Below are 15,438 nucleotides of genomic sequence, written 5' to 3' on the forward strand. Positions count from 1 at the left end.
GGGATTTCTTAAATAAATGAAATAAAGAGAATCAATTTCCTCATGGAAAACCAGACCGATTTCTCAAATGAGACAGAACTATTCTGCTCTCTCCAACATCTGCCAGTTTCCAGGTCACTGCCTGGGAGAACCGACAGAGGGATAAGGGAGGGTTTCTGGGCCAGCACAGCCACTGTGAGGCTCCAGACACCTCACCAGACCATTTCAGCATAAGCTCTTGCTGTAACATTTGGGCAGGACTTTTGTTTTAAAGCGTTTCATTAACCTATTCACATCACGTAACCTGATACAAAAATCTAACAAGCTGAAATCTCAAGTTTCTTTGGCTCCTTAGTTGGTTTCTTCAAGGTACATTCTTAACTTCTCTGCCAGAGTTAGCACAGCTTTATAGCTCTTTATAGCTCCATCTGCGTTGTCAGTTCAAGAGACCTGGAAGAAACATGCCTTTGTCGGTTGAGTAGATCTGGAAGAAATACATCCTCCAGAGCAGAAAAGGCTGGTGTTTTGGTCCAGCTATGTGCCCAAACTCTTCAAACCACATGTTTTTCTTTATCTGTGGTCTGTTCCAAAAGCATATGTGTAGTAACCGACTTGGCCGCAGATCCTGCAGCAGCAACAGGAGCTGGTCAGATTCGTCAGGCGGGTGAATACTGCCCTTAGATGTAATACACAATTATTTCCCTTAGAGATCTCATTCTACTGGAGGGAAAAAAATAATTGAGAGAGACTTGAACCACGTTTCTCCTCAGCAAATCTCCTCTGTGGTACACTGAATTTATGCTTGTTATTATTTGTGATTTAGATTCCCCTGCTCTGCAGCAGTTGGGTAGTCTGCATTCAAATAAGGACACAGTGTGTAACTCAAGAGCAGCAACAAATGATGCACCTCGCAGCAGATTAATACAGCAAACCTGAAGGTGATGAAGCTCTCTGCGGGATCAATCAACGCTATTGCACTAGCCTTGCAATTTGTTGAGTGCAGAAAATAAAGTCCTGCTTTCCTCAGCCCCAGTCTAGCTCTGGGCACACATCCCTCCTCCCTTAAAGTCGCATCACAGATATATAAAAACAGGCTGGTCCAAAAAGACAGATGTGATGTTTGTAGTCACAGCCGCTGGGAGCACCACTGATAGCAGTTTGATTCTTGTTCTGCAAAACAGAGCTTCCTTCAAGGCTCAGGTATTAGGCAAAAAATCCTGGCAACAGCCTTAGCTTGCATGAAGTCAGAGCAGAGCTCTGCCAGCAGACAGCCATGAGCTCACTGGTCTGAAATAACAACTCATTGACAAGACTTTTTGTGGAAGCAACAACTAACTTGCTTGTGTGAGAAATAAAGCGGAGGGGGAAGCACGTGTGTGTGTGCTAGGAGCAATAAAACACGTCACCAGCCCACTCCACGAAGCTAACAATGATAATTTGCATTGAAATCCTGCTTTAAGTAAAGAATAAATAAATAAAAATCATAAATTAAGAGAAGGTATTTAGCAGCAGTGACATTTTCATATTCCACACCAGCCCACTCCACGAAACTAACAATGATAATTTGCATTTAAATCCTGCTTTAAGAATAATTAAATAAAAATCATAAATTAAGAGAAGATATTTAGCAGCAGTGACATTTTCATATTCCAGTCACACACACTGAACTTATTTCACATTTGTGTTTTGAAAAATGAGTAACTAAAGTCTCTGACAGCCAGAGCTGGAGGAAAAAAAACATTTGAAGAGGCAAAAGACCCAAAAGCAATTATTAGTCTCCGTTAACCTATTTAGAAGAGTCTGGGTAGGCTCCTCCAGAACCCTGGAGCCAGTCATCTCAGAGACAAGTAAATGGAAACTCCGTCCAGAACTTCCTACTGAAGAAGCATGTATCATTTAGAGCAAAAAGCAGCAGCATCCAGAAACTGATTTATGAGAGTGAGTCAAATCTAATAGCGTAAGACTGGGAAAAATGAGCACAGTGCTGGTCTACTACTCTGTTGTTCCTTGCTTGGTTACAAAAACTGGTTATGCTTGTCCCTCTTCCCAACAGTTACTAGGACTGTCCATTTCATTTAAGGCCCAAGGAAATTTCAAGCCTTTTACTTTGTGAGGACAACATCAGGCCTAAGCCCCTATCAACCCCTGGCCTCTTCCTCATTTTGTCAGCTCTACGGAACACTTTGGGGCCTGGAACCTTTGCGTTCTCCATGCTTGTCCCTAAACCAGATACAAGCAGGTTACATACCCACCAAAAGCACAAAAGAACATGCAGCACTTGGCTCCTATCAGGAACAGGCCTCTTTCCAAACCTCTAGGACCCAAATAATTTCCTGATACCTAAGTTTGCAGCAGCTTGAAGCTCCCAAAACCTAACCCTGACACAACCCATACAGTTAAAGAGAACAGAACGAATTCACCCCTTCCAACATCCCACCTTCACCTGAAGGCAATGAAGACAACAGAACCAAGACAAACTATAGAAGCTACAGAGTTCCAGACATTAACTCTAGGAAAATTATTACCAGAAGTCCCATACATACACTAACAGAGAATAAAATGCAGTGCACTCAAGTCAACACCCACCTTCTTCCCAACTCAGCCAGCCACACAGAATGGTAGAGGTTGGAAGGGATCTTCAGAGATCATCTAATCCAACCCCTCTGCCAAAGCAGGTTCATATACAGCAGGTTGAACACATCCAGGTAGGTTTGGAATATCTCCAAAGAAAATCCCTGTCAAAGCAGGTTCATCTACAGCAGGTTCGACAGGAACACATCCAGGTAGGTTTGGAATATCTCCAAAGAAAGAGCCTACACAGCCTCTCTGGGCAGCCTGTTCCAGTGCTCTGGCACCCTCAAAGTAAAGATTTTTTTCTTTTTTGTTCAGATGAAATATCCTGTGTTCCAGTTTGTGCCCACTGCCCCTTTTTTTCTTTTTTTTGTTCAGATGGAATATCCTGTGTTCCAGTTCGTGCCCATTGCCCCTTGTCCTGTCACTGAACACCACTGAAATGAGTCTGGCCCTGTCCTCTTGACACTCACCCTTCAAATATTGATGAGATCCCCTCTCAGTCTTCTCTTCTGCAGGCTAAACAGATCCAGGTCTCTCAGTCTTTCCCCGTAAGACAATTGCTCTAGTCCCTTGATCGTCTTCGTAGCCCTCTACTGGACTCTCCCCAGTAGTTCCTTGTCCTTGAACTGTGGAGCCCAGAACTGGACACTGTACTCCAGATGGGGCCTCACCGTGACAAAATACAGGGAGAGGATAACCTCCCTCAACCTGCTGGCTACAACCTTTTAATGCATCCCAGGAGACCACCAGCCTTCTTGGCCACAAGGGCACGTTGCTGGCCCATGGTCAACTTGCTGTCCACCAGGACTCCCAGGTCCCTCTCCACAGAGCTGCTTCCCAGCAGGTCAGCCCCCAACCTGTACCAGTGCATGGTGATGCAGCTCCCTACGTGCAGGACCTTACTAGCCCTTGTTGAACCTCATTAGGTTCCTCTCCTCCCAAGTCTCAAGCCCATCCATGTCTTGCTGAAGGCGGCACAGCCTTCTAATGTTTCCCACCTCTCCCTTCTCCTGAGTCTTCATCCACCACTCCTTCAAGGGAGTCTTTAGCAATATAGCAATACTAAACAAAATCTTGGTGAATCCAGTAATAAATCAGACACTTCAACCCCCCTTTCCCAATCCTTACCAGTAATTCTAACCAATTCTAGACAAGAATTAAGGAGAAATAAAATGCAGGCCATCAGTTTCTGAAGGCACCAAAACTCTCTTTAACCCGAGTTTGCAGAAGTGAGAAATAGCATGGATTCTTTTGTTTCCCAAAATAAAAACATAAGCCTTTCCACTAGTCATGCAGTTCCCACCCTGACTTTTCATCTTTCAATATGCCTTGTTTGTTAGGATTCTTGATATTCTAATATAGTGATATGTACATGTAGCTGCTGTACTTCTCACTTGCTTTGTATCTTTTTTGTCACTGCCTTTATGAGTTATGGTATCAATTACAACTTCTGGTTAGACTATGACAACAGACACTATTTAAGAATTTTCAAGAGCAAACCCACTCCCTTAATAAACCTTGAGGGGAGTTAATAACATTAATATGCACCCCAGCATTGAAACCTCACTGAGTAGCAAATCTGCAGCTAAATCTCAGGATGCTGGGATTTCACACCTAAGACAGCTCCGAAAATAGGCACACAGACATCACAAAATCAGTGCACCAGCCTGCCCTCTGTCACTCCTCTCCACGGGCCATGTCACTGTTGCAGCACTTAATTATCTTCCCACACAGAGCTGCAGCTGGGAGACATCACTACCCCAAAAAGTCACTTCCCTACTGGCAGGCAGCAAGATGAAATGGCCAAGGACCACACTCCAGCACGCATCAGGGAAAACAGCTAAGTAGCTGCCACAGGCTGAGGCAAATGCAGCCAAGGTCAATGCTATGCACCTGCTCTCCACTCTGCAGCAAACATTAAAAAACAGTGGCTCCTCTCCAAGGAGTTTTTCATTTCACTTAAACACACTGGTTTATTTTTTTTTTTTTGATGCAGATGATATAACATCCCTTCATCCTCACATAAACTAGTAAGTGATGATGATTAAAAGGAGAGAGAGGAGTCTTGCTGCAAAACTTTATAGGGCATATTCCTCTTGCTTCCTAGACATAAACAATAGGAACAGATAAAGTTCCCCATAGCTTTTCCTGGTTATCTAAAGCTCACACTTCCTAATTAACCTCTTTCTAGGACTTGCCACAAGATGGCTTTTGGCTGTCTAATGACACAGTGTGTACATTAGTCTCTCATGGGGAACTGGCTTAAGTTCATTTGGCCAAAGTCTGGTGCGGAGTAATTCATGGATTCAAACCAATAAACAGGGGAAAAAAAATATCAAAGCATTTGCATTTGGCAGTTTAACATTTAACTTCCATGTTACAATTAGCAGTTCAAAGTATGAATGTTGGAAAACAACCTTTTCCTCTAATTTTCTTAAGTACCTTGAAAGGACAAGAATGATTGAAGATACTGAGGAAATAACTCAAACTACAGCCTTAAATTCCTTTTCTACCCCCAAAGGTACAATGCAGTTTTAAGAGCAGCTGTTGAGCAAGTAGCAAAAACAAGATTCTGATCTGCTAGCTGAAGAGATAGCCACCTGCTATCAGTTTCAGGATACAAACTGACACTGCACAGTTAATGCAACCTCGTTTTTGCCACGGGGCAAAATTTAAACTAGACCACGGCCACACATAATTTTTCCGCTGCAGAGGGATCAAAGAGTAAAGATAAGCAAACAATCCTCTTAGAATGAAGGGAAGCCTGTACCCTGTCTGAAAAAAAATAAAAAACATAAATAAAAATCATATTTTTCCTCCTTACAGAAAAAAATATTAAAGAAAACCAATCCCTATTGGAACTGAAGCCTTCCAAAACAAATATGAAAGAGTTTGTATGAACCCTACTGTAGCACTGTAGTTTACATGGGCTCCCACTATCTTCTGCTTCAGCATGAACTCACATCCTCATGAACCCAAGGGCTCAGTGGGGACAGCCTCAGATTCAATGCATTTTCTGGTCCAGATCTGCTTACATTTAGAAGAGACACGTTATTCCTATCAGTGCATATAGACAGAATGAAAGAGAAACAGTTCACTTCCATGAATCACAACCTCATGGGCATCAGGGAAAACATCAAGGCTCACATTTTCACCAGTGTGAAAACATCATTTTCAGTGTTTTAAGAGTCCCTGGAAAAGGAGCAAGGACAGACTTTGGCAAAAGGGTATTCCCATCCCAAAACAACATTATAATTTTTATGTTGTTTTACCTAATGGTATAGTTACACATTAGTACGTGGGAAAGACATACTGACTTATGTAAATAATTGGTCAGAATAAAAGCAGATGATATACCCGCCTTCACTCCTGAATAAGGAGGTCCCATTTCCCAGCATGTCTTACAGCTACCTCAAATAAGTGATCACATCTCTCAAAGAAACTAAAGAAATACTACATTAACATAATTCCAGTCCTCTGCAATGAAACTCCTTATTCAGTCTCTGGTACAAAATTAAGTCATTTAACTTTCCAGGAAGAAAACTGGAGTCATTCTACAGTAACAAAATCGTCTGGTCCAAGGACACCGATACATACGCACACACATACATAACTGAAACCAAGCATTTAGATGTTTAAAAACTGTATTTGGGCACAAAATAAAGCAAATTGTACAGTTCCATTAAAAAACAGTCCTTTTTTCTTTACAGATGAGCCTGTTAGAAGTGCCATGTGTCTGTCTGAAGGAGGTAGGCACTTTGTTAGAAGATGGCCAAAAATCCACCTTGCAGAGAACACGAACATTTTTTTTATCCCTATCTTTCTTTAGCCTGAAATTTTGATGCACGTGGGCCCCATTTAGCTGTAATTTTCCCCTGGCGATGAGCATCATCAACATACACTAAGCTTCACTAAAATAAAGGAAATGAGATGCACATAAATATATTGAAATAATATTAAGACTGAGACATCATCCCACAGGAAGGAAATTCCAGGTTCTGACAGACAGCACCCCACAGTATCTCGGTCCTCTCTGTATCCTGTAGCCCACATGGTCTTTCCCAGGGACCATGAGCACTGGTGATGGGCAGCTCCCGTCAGGGACCAAAGAATGACCATGAGCACTGGTGATGGGCAGCTCCCGATGGTCTGCACACCATGTGTATCACTGATCTCTTTTTAGAGAATCTTGACCCAGTCTGTGAAGGCTTTCATTCCCAGAAGACTCAGATAAATAATTGCAGGTGTTGGGATACTTTACATAAAAGATCAAAAATGCCCTTCAATCAGTGTACAGGATCAGGATATTCAGTGTACATCCTGAAAGGGCAACAAGGCTAGCTGTCCTTCTAAACCCCCACTCTGGTCCCTCAAGCAAAAATTCCTTGTTTTCCTCCCCCAAGGCAGGCCCATGCCATATCTCCCAGGACCATGCTCCAGCTGTACTCCTGGGGTCTCTTCTTCTCACTAGCAGTGACCAGGGAGCTTTCAGAAAAGAAGACATGCTTAACGTAGCAGAAAGAACATGCAAAATAGAAAGAAAAAAAAGCAGCATGCAATTGGAAGAGCAGTCTTCATGCAAGTCTGTCTTCATCCCAAAAGTCTGCAACCTTACTAGATTCACTAGATCCCTGCCAGTGACTACCTCACTGGAACAGGTTGCATAGAGATTGTGGAGTCTCCATTCCTGGAGACAGTCAAAAGTTAACAAGTTGAAATAGCTTGTATGCTAGGAATGTACAAGTGAAATTCCCCCCTTTTTTTTTTTTAAGGAACAAATTAACTCCAGCACTTTACAGCCAACATTGGTTGCAGCTGGTCCTTTGACACACTCCCACAGCTGCCTCCCACTTCCTCCCCCCCCTGCACTTGGACAGGCTTCAGAAGACATGATGGTACACAACCTTGACAGTCTGCAACCTTGACTGGATGAGGAATCCCAACCCCAGGCAACAGACGAGGCAGAGATGAAGTGGGATCCTGCCCTGGGCAGGAATGAACCCCTTGAGGTCTTTTCACTCCTACTTTATACATATTAAAAAAAAAAAAATCTTGAAAACTAGTTCTCCCTGAACTTTGAAAGCATCCGAAGACTTAAAATAGACAACAGCCTCTGATATCAAACTGTCCCACTGTTTCCCTGTGACAACAGATTATTTTATCGGCATCTAGCCTCGAAACACAACACCTGCATTACAAGGCACCAGGTAGACAATTAAACCAGTAACAGATGAATGGGTAACAGGGTACACCTGCCTCAAAATGCGGTTGCAAAAAGATAGAAGCCAAAATAAATGGCTGCACGTTCAGACACATAGCATGCAAGATTCAGTAAAAAAATTTTAAAAAAAATATCAAATACACACAATGTATTATATTCCCTAGTCTTACAGAATTCCCTATACATTTTAAGATGTCATTTTTACAGTATAATCCCCTCACCTCTGGAGAGCTCCTAACTCCTTTTGAGAGATCCCAATATCCACATTCATGTCTAGTAGGCCCTAACATGAAGTGTGAGGCAAGATGCCCTTTAACAACATCTAAAAGGCATCAGAATCTGGCAATTTGTGAGCACAATCGGAAAAATAATGAAACTGCTGCAAACATCTGCCATCACACAGCTGATGCTTAACGTTTCTCTGCTGAACCGCAATGCTTTTAGCTGAAGAGCTAAAAGTTTAAGTTTTGCCATGTGGACCTCATTGAGGCACAGCAGTAATTTTCAGCTTCCATTCAAATGTTTCTACTGAACAATTTCATGACGTCATTTGCTTAAGTTTGCCAAGACTTAGATGAGGGAGACAGACCCAGAGAACACAAAAAAAAAAGCTATTGTGGATATTTGGATGGGATAATTTCTTTTGCCTTCCCTGGCTTTCCACTTCGTATGTAAATTTATCACACTTTAGTGTAAAAGTGACCTCAGTAAGAACGAAGAATCAAGAAGGGTAAGAAGTGTCAGTTACGAATACCATCTCTGGTCTTAATAAATTCAAGAATCTCATGTAAGTTACTTAACCTTCCTTCCCCAATTTCTTTGACTAGAAAACAGAAGTATTTTACTCTCATTCTTTCTTTTGACGTAGTCATCTAAATGCAAGTTCTTTGGGAGAAATTCTCTTATGAAACATCTTGCACAACAGAATCATCACCTTAATTGTAACTCCAAGACCATGCAAGTCCCATCTCACTCTCAGCCCCACTTAGTCAACGACCATGTCACTAAAGATATATTATAAATAAATTTAAAACATCTACAGATATGAATGGGAAATTAAATCCCATGAGTTCAAACAAGAAGCCAAGTGAAAATTCAGTTTCATTTCTAAAACTTAAATTTGAATATTGTCATGTGGCAGTCATAGCACAGGTGAGCAAATTTTAAGAAGATGCAAAACACCTGTGGACAGAAGCAACAGAGACAGAGCTAGCAGAGTGGAACTTCAGCATTCCTAAGTAATTAATACTGACCATGAAGATTAAAGTGACCTCGTTGCACAAATGGAAACAAGGACAGAAAACACAGCGCATTTGAAAGCCAACACTTCCAGTGAGTAATAACACCCATTAGAGTTTCAAATGATCCCTGCATCTTACTAGAAGTTGTCCTCCATGTAGAAATTTTCACATTTAAAAGTAAACTGTTGAAGAATAAGAAAATGCTCAGATAAAGTATCAGCAGCTAGTTGAAGACTAACAACATATAATTATGAAAGTTATAATTATTGTACTGATCTCACCAGCTTCTATTTTCACCTATAACTAGTTCTTTTAAGTTTAAACCATTCACTCACTGAAGCCAGTGTTACAGTATATCCGCCAATCTCTCATCTGGGATTTATTCCAGCTTTCCACCAACCTCACCTATGGTTCCTGTTATCATTTCTGGAATATAAGCATACTGTAATCTGCAAAGCAGGCACAGATTTTCAAGCACAAAAGAACCTAATTATTGCTTCCTAGCACCAACTCATTGATGCAGGTACTTAATCCCCAGACTGGATGAGGAATCCCAACCCCAGGCAACAGACGAGGCAGAGATGAAGTGGGATCCTGCCCTGGGCAGGAATGAACCCCTTGAGGTCTTTTCACTCCTACTTTATACATATTAAAAAAAAAATAATCTTGAAAACTACTCCCTGACCTTTGAAAGCATCCAAAGGCTTATAATAGACAACAGCCTCTGATATCAAACTGTCCCACTGTTTCCCTGTGACAACATATTTTATTGGCATCTAGCCTCGAAACACAACACCTGCATTACAAAGCACCAGGTAGACAATTAAACCAGTAACAGATGAATGGGTAACAGGGTACACCTGCCTCAAAATGCGGTTGCAAAAAGATAGAAGCCAAAATAAATGGCTGCACGTTCAGACACATAGCATGCAAGATTCAGTAAAAAAATTTTAAAAAAAATATCAAATACACACAATGTATTATATTCCCTAGTCTTACAGAATTCCCTATACATTTTAAGATGTCATTTTTACAGTATAATCCCCTCACCTCTGGAGAGCTCCTAACTCCTTTTGAGAGATCCCAATATCCACATTCATGTCCAGTAGGCCCTAACATGAAGTGTGAGGCAAGATGCCCTTTAACAACATCTAAAAGGCATCAGAATCTGGCAATTTGTGAGCACAATCGGAAAAATAATGAAACTGCTGCAAACATCTGCCATCACACAGCTGATGCTTAACGTTTCTCTGCTGAACCGCAATGCTTTTAGCTGAAGAGCTAAAAGTTTAAGTTTTGCCATGTGGACCTCATTGAGGCACAGCAGTAATTTTCAGCTTCCATTCAAATGTTTCTACTGAACAATTTCATGACGTCATTTGCTTAAGTTTGCCAAGACTTAGATGAGGGAGACAGACCCAGAGAACACAAAAAAAAAAGCTATTGTGGATATTTGGATGGGATAATTTCTTTTGCCTTCCCTGGCTTTCCACTTCGTATGTAAATTTACCACACTTTAGTGTAAAAGTGACCTCAGTAAGAATGAAGAATCAAGAAGTGTCAGTTGTGAATACTATCTCTACTCTTAATAAATTCAAGAATCTCATGTAAGTTCGAAGAATCAAGAAGGGTAAGAAGTGTCAGTTACGAATACCATCTCTGGTCTTAATAAATTCAAGAATCTCATGTAAGTTACTTAACCTTCCTTCCCCAATTTCTTTGGCTAGAAAACAGAAATATTTTACTCTCATTCTTTCTTTTGACGTAGTCATCTAAATGCAAGTTCTTTGGGAGAAATTCTCTTATGAAACATCTTGCACAACAGAATCATCACCTTAATTGTAACTCCAAGACCATGCAAGTCCCATCTCACTCTCAGCCCCACTTAGTCAACGACCATGTCACTAAAGATATATTATAAATAAATTTAAAACATCTACAGATATGAATGGGAAATTAAATCCCATGAGTTCAAACAAGAAGCCAAGTGAAAATTCAGTTTCATTTCTAAAACTTAAATTTGAATATTGTCATGTGGCAGTCATAGCACAGGTGAGCAAATTTTAAGAAGATGCAAAACACCTGTGGACAGAAGCAACAGAGACAGAGCTAGCAGAGTGGAACTTCAGCATTCCTAAGTAATTAATACTGACCATGAAGATTAAAGTGACCTCGTTGCACAAATGGAAACAAGGACAGAAAACACAGCGCATTTGAAAGCCAACACTTCCAGTGAGTAATAACACCCATTCAAGTTTCAAATGATCCCTGCATCTGACTAGAAGTTGTCCTCCACGTAGTAATTTTCACTTAAAGTAAACTGTTGAAGAATAAGAAAATGCTCAGATAAAGTATCAGCAGCTAGTTGAAGACTAACAACATATAATTATGAAAGTTATAATTATTGTACTGATCTCACCAGCTTCTATTTTCACCTATAACTAGTTCTTTTAAGTTTAAACCATTCACTCACTGAAGCCAGTGTTACAGTATATCCGCCAATCTCTCATCTGGGATTTATTCCAGCTTTCCACCAACCTCACCTATGGTTCCTGTTATCATTTCTGGAATATAAGCATACTGTAATCTGCAAAGCAGGCACAGATTTTCAAGCACAAAAGAACCTAATTATTGCTTCCTAGCACCAACTCATTGATGCAGGTACTTAATCCCCAGGTTAGTAAAAGATGAGAGAGCAGGTGACCCACAACTATGAACTAGCAGGTATTTAAAGATGAAATTACAGACAACTTTCTTTGCTATACTGTCAATCTGAGGCTAAGGAAAGTGTAAGACAATGTGATAAACTGCTGAGTACACACGCTTTTACTTTGCCCACTACAGCCAAGATGAATCTGATAAACAAACACTCCTTGCCTATAATTGAATGGATTTTCACAGTCAGCATCACTAATGTTCAAAACAAGAAAAACCACTCCAAACCACCCAAAAGAGTGTTGGGGCATGCTGACTACCTAACTTCTGGGTCATCTTCATCCAAGATAAAGAACATTTTTCCCCTCCCTTTGCAGATCTCCAATACACATGCAAACAACACAGTAAGTTTTCCTAAGATGCCTGAATTTCCTAACGCAGCCAGGCTGAGTTCACAGCATAGTGTCACTGACACAGCCCTGAGAAAAGCTCAGTAAACATGCCAAGCACAGCCACACAAGGAGAGTATTAGAAGAACACTCCCTAGCTAAAAAATAGATTGACTTGGGTCCAATAGCCTTGTTTTCTTAAGGCACTCCACTGTTGCTGGGCTCCAGCCTGTTTCTCACAATGTTATGTATTTTCAAGCCAAAGGCTGTCTATGCTTTCTCCAGGCACCTGAGTGGAGAGCCAAGACCCCTTCCTCCTTCACAAGAAGGGACAATTGTCACCTCTAGCATTACTCTTCCACAGCTACACAAGCACTGGCTTGAGGAACAGAGAGGGAAGCTGGGTTCTGCTGCTAAGGTAGGGAGTCTTTGCTGCTCCCACCTCGGTGGCCAGCACCAAGGGCTCTCAGACAGACTGCCTACCACCAAGACTACCCCAGCAAGCTAAGCAGGGCCAGCACAAAGACTTGAGCACTGTTTCACAGAAATCCCCACTATTAAGTCATTAGTACAACCCTGGGATGATCTGACCCGTGCCCACCAGTACTCTCCGAGACAAGGATGGCTGGGGTTAATAGAGGCCAGGGACCAGCCCCAGGAGGCTGTTTGGATGCAGCTTCCTGGTTCTTGGAGGTGGAAGAAAGAAAGGAAGGAAGCAAGCATTTAACTGAAAGGACTGGGTCACAACATGCCAGTTGGCCTCAGACCAAATGGCCTGCTCAAGTTATTAGTAGCCAGCAAGTCCTTCTGAGGTTGCTCACAGCCACAGCAACTGAAGTAGTCAGAATTAGGATCAAAGGGAAGAAGATGTCCACCAGACAGTCTCATACTCCCTTTTGCTCAGTATCAGGCTAACAAAGGTAGAGATTGATACAGGCTATGAAAAGAAAATTCAGTGTCTGCTTTAAACTCATTTATTGTCTCTTAACCCATCTTTACTGTCACTCATAAAACATCTACCCTAAAAATCTGTTTGAGGAATCCACTTAAGCCCTTGAGCAACACAGACAGCATATGGAAGTTTAAGAGCTAATATATGTTTTTAATTTTCATTCTCAAGATCTATATTTGGGCATTTTAAAATGTTGACGTACTCAAAATTCTGAAGTAGTTTGAAGTGGAATATGTGTTCAATGAAGGAATGCAACTCTTTGACAACCACCACTTGACCGCCCTTCATACCAAGCTATTCCAGTAATCCAACAGCACAGGGACACAGGTAAATCCTGGAATTTAGCTGTTGAAAGGACTCTGTCAGGTACAAAATCTGAAATGAGAGACACTTCCAGAAGTTGACTGTATTGTTTGATTTGTTCTCAAGAGACTTGATAGATACCGTCGGTAAGTTTCCTCTTGGCACATACTTTGTGGCCTGAACAACCCCAGATCTGAAAAAGCTCAAGTCTTCTTGGGGAGCTGAAGCAAACAGGACTAAACCTCTCCAAGGAGTCCCAGCTCTGAAAAAGCTCAAGTCTTCTTGAAGCAAACAGGACTAAACCTCTCCAAGGAATTGCTGTTGCCCCACACTACTGCTCTCTGTCAACTCAGAGCATCTATGGAACTCCTTTTCCAGTTGCCACAATGCTTTAACCATTCTCATTTTACAAAGCTTGACATTTTCAACAGCAGATTTCCCAGTTAAACCATGCCTTGTGTCTTTGCCCAATCCTCTTAAAAATGGAGTGATATTCTTGTAAGAATCTTAGCATATTTTATCTTACACTGTTTTTTCATGAACAATCCCCACAAATACTTTCACACAATACTGCAGAGACCTTAAGTAAAGCAAGGATAATGCAAAAAATATACTAGAAAAAAGTTGTAGAGCAACCAATGCTCTGCAGGACTTTATAAAAAAAACCAAACCTATTCTGCAGTTCTACAGCAAGAGGCATTTCAGGATCCACTCTGCTTTGGTGATTCAGGTCTGCACTTACAACTTCCACTACATTTTATTAACACCAGGCTTATCACAGTCCATATATAGGGTCTGAAAAAATATATCTACTCTTATGCACATCTGCTAAGGTGAAATCCAAACCAGCAAAATTCTTACCAATGCAAACAAAAGCAGAGTCACGGGCTTACACACAGATGAGTCTGACGTTCACCCACTGCCATACACTAGCTTGTAATTCCACAGGCACATTAGCATAGCTTCCACATTCAGGCTGATATCATGATCTGCTTTGTGCACTCTAAACTCAAAAAACCCCACCAACAACAAAGCCACACACTGATTATACCAGCCACCGATTTTTCTGATTTTCTGCAAAGACCTGTAAAGCACTTGAAGACAAATAATAGTGATGTTCCTGAATTACACACAGAAACATCTAACACTGTCTGCTTAATGGCACTTCAGTATCAGTGATGTGACATCCTCCCCACATCCCTTTGTACAAAGTAAAACTTCATCAACTTTTTAAGTTAAAAGGAGTCTCCCCATTGACTTAGTGAACTTTGATCAGGCCCTATACCACCACAGTTACCACACTTAAAAGGAAAAATCTGGTTTGCATCCTTCCAAACAATTCCTGTTCCTCCTACCGTTTATGTCAGGTTGAGAGAGAAAGACATTTGTTTTCCCCACCCTTACAAATACAGGCAGATTGACCAGTCCCCAAATTGGTCTTAATTCCTCCATCTGGACACGTATTTGATTGCCACAGCTTCCCCCATGCTGTGATTTCTGAATACATCTTTGAATCCATCTTTCAGACTACAGCCTCGCAACAATGCTCCTTTTCAATGCCCATCAGCACCTCCCCAGCACGCCTGCTCTCCAGCTCCGCCAAACCCCGACCGTCTCCCCACAAAGCCCGGCATTTACCGCCCTCCCACTCGGGCTGGCCGTACCGAGCCGCGAGTTCTTCGTGTCTGTGGATTTGGACAAACGCTAAGGCGGTGAGTGTTCCCAAGGCGTCGGGCCAGCTGCCCTCAAATGAAAAAAAAAAATACCCAAAACCTAGTCATCTCCCAACCACACCGCTACAGCAAAGCCCTGGCGGTGCCGCGGGATCCTTTTCCCCCCAACACGCGGGTCGTGGGGCCGCCCTCGGTGGGACCCCCCCTCCCTCCGTGTCCCTGGCCCCGCAGCCGGCCGGGGGAGCTCTTTCCCTCGGTGGGACCCCAGCTTTTGGGCTCCAGCGGGTGGGTTCCCTCAGACCTTCCCTCCGTGTCCCGTCCCCCCCCGGCTCGGCGGGGCTGAGGTGCCCCCGCCCCAGCTACCTGAGCCCCGCAGGGTCGGAGGCGCGGAGACAGCCCCTTTCCCCAGCACGGCCACGCTGTCAGCTCCCCCCAAGACCCCCCCACCCCG

The 15,438-nt window shown here is 42.3% G+C and overlaps 2 protein-coding genes across 2 annotated transcripts in view; one reads left to right on the forward strand and one right to left on the reverse strand.

Annotated features, from left to right (window-relative positions):
• COLGALT2 (collagen beta(1-O)galactosyltransferase 2) overlaps positions 1-15,438 on the reverse strand; it is a 57,638-nt gene that overhangs the window by 41,355 nt on the left and 845 nt on the right. The window lies entirely within an intron of this gene.
• The window catches only part of TSEN15 (tRNA splicing endonuclease subunit 15), a 23,495-nt gene continuing 23,059 nt past the window's right edge, over positions 15,003-15,438 (forward strand). Inside the window, exon 1 of the mRNA XM_014948396.1 lies at positions 15,003-15,026. The gene's annotated coding sequence lies outside the window, so the exon portion shown is untranslated. The remainder of the gene's footprint in view (positions 15,027-15,438) is intronic.

This window comes from Calidris pugnax, unplaced genomic scaffold (genome assembly GCF_001431845.1).
Source record: "Calidris pugnax isolate Ruff unplaced genomic scaffold, ASM143184v1 scaffold30, whole genome shotgun sequence".
NCBI lineage: Eukaryota > Metazoa > Chordata > Aves > Charadriiformes > Scolopacidae > Calidris > Calidris pugnax.